Below are 2,160 nucleotides of genomic sequence, written 5' to 3'. Positions count from 1 at the left end.
CACTCGGAGTATCTGGTCCCTGATATTGGATTCTCAACCCGCTTGTGTTTTCCGGATTGTTTGTCAGGATGATCAGAATTACTGGTTTTGTTAAATTTATTTTCATTAGTCATTAAAAAAGAATGTTGCATTGGATTTCAAGTTAAAATCACAACCCGCGTATTTTATTATAGCAAATCTGTTTCACCTCTACCTCTTTCTCTGTACTATGCTGGTCATAGCTTTGGACTGATAAAGCAGTTAAAAATAATATTTGAATGGCTGTAAAAAAAATTATTTATCACTTTACCTTAAAATTGGTTCGTATTTGGAAATTCAGGTAAGAATTTTAAGTAACAGGTTCTGAAATGTTTTAAATTTCGTACAAAACTCCTTTGATATGATTTAATTTGCTATGCTCTAAATTGCTAACATTTCAAGTGAAATATTGCATTTTCAACAAACTAGATAACTTATTTACAAAATTGTTAGATTTTTGAAAAAAAAAAGTTTTCGGCATCAGAGTTGAATTTCCAACAAAGAGAGATTTTTCGGTCACATTTTTCAACCAAATAGTTGAACTTTTTACATCACCGAACAAGAAGGGTTAAAAATTCAACTATTTAGTTAGGAAATGCAATTTTTTGTAGAAAATTCAACAGTTTGTTTGAAATTTTCTTTTCTTCTTGATTAGAAAATTTGTCTTGGTTAAAAAATCGATTCTTTTGATAGAAATGTCACCCTTTTTAGTAAAAAAATATTTTATATTCAAAATTACAAACTTTTTTGTCGAAATATCAACTGTCACATTTCTTTGTGAAAATTAATTTTATGTTGGAAAATTCAACTTTCCATTAAGGTTAAAAATATCTCTTTTTCAGTTGAAGATGCAACTATTTAGTTAAATGTTTAATGACTTTCGTAAAAATTGATCGCTTTGTGTTGATGATTCAGCGTATTAGTTAAAAATTTAACTATTTTGTTGAGAATTTGTTCTTTTATTGGTTGAAAATTTATCTTTTTAAGTAGTAAAATCAACTATTTAGTTTGAAGTTAAACCAATTCGTTAAAAATTAATTTATTTGGTTAAAGATTCATTATTTTAGTAACAATTTATCAATTTGATTAAAAATTGTACTATTTTGTTGAAAATTCATCCTTTTTTTGTTGAATTCAACTGTTATTGATCTACTATTAAAATATTTTCTGATTGAAACGTCAACTATTACGTTTTTCGTTGAAAATCTATCTTTTTTGGGTAGAAATTCAATTGTTTGATCAAATCTAACAGGTTTTGATTGAGGATTTTACTATTTAGTTGACAATTTTCTTTTTTTTGTTTGGATAAAAACCATTTTTTTACCTGAAAATTTAACTATTTGATTTTCATTTAAAAAATGATCTGTTTTAGTTAGAAGTTTCTTTATTTTGTTGAATATTTGACTTTTACCGTGGAAAAATTATTATTGTCAATTAGAAACTCATATTATCATTTTAAAATTGAACAAATTGAAAATGCATTATTTTAATTTTAAAATTAGAAATTTGAAGCGTTTTTATTTTAATTAAATATTAGTACCTGCGTTATATTATTCTAATGCATTTATTCAGAGCATTTTAGCCTGTGAAGCCTATTATGAATATAATTAAAACAATGTTTGTAAAAATGTTGAAAAAAATTTTAAGGAATTTAAAAAGATTTCAAAGAATTTGCGACACTGCAAGGGATTTTCTCATGAATAATTCAGAGATTTGATTTTATTTCAAATATTTTAAGGGGTTTTTAGATTAGAAAGCAAAATTTATGTGATTTTAAAGAATTTACTTTTCACGATTATATTTACAGATTTCGTACGGGATTTACAAGTTTTCGAGTGTTTTCAATTATTTTAAGGTACTGTGAAAAGTGCTGAAGATTTTCAAGGATTTTTATGTGATGTTTTAAAGTGATCTTTATCTTTTTTCCAAAGATTTTAAAAAATTCAACATTTTATAATATTTCTAAAAATTGGAAAGAACTTTACAAAAATTATTAAAGCAGAGATTGTTTTAAAGAATCTGCTTAAATTTGCAAAGATTTGTGAGGATTCCATAGGATTTATAACTGTTTAAAATATTGAAGAAGATCAGACATTTCAGAGGATTTCTAAGATTTACAAATATTTAACGTTTAACACTGGC

This window comes from Belonocnema kinseyi, chromosome 6 (genome assembly GCF_010883055.1).
Source record: "Belonocnema kinseyi isolate 2016_QV_RU_SX_M_011 chromosome 6, B_treatae_v1, whole genome shotgun sequence".
NCBI classification, from domain to species: Eukaryota; Metazoa; Arthropoda; class Insecta; order Hymenoptera; family Cynipidae; genus Belonocnema; species Belonocnema kinseyi.
The sequence above is the reverse complement of the archived record's forward strand: the minus strand, read 5'-3'. Positions refer to the sequence as shown.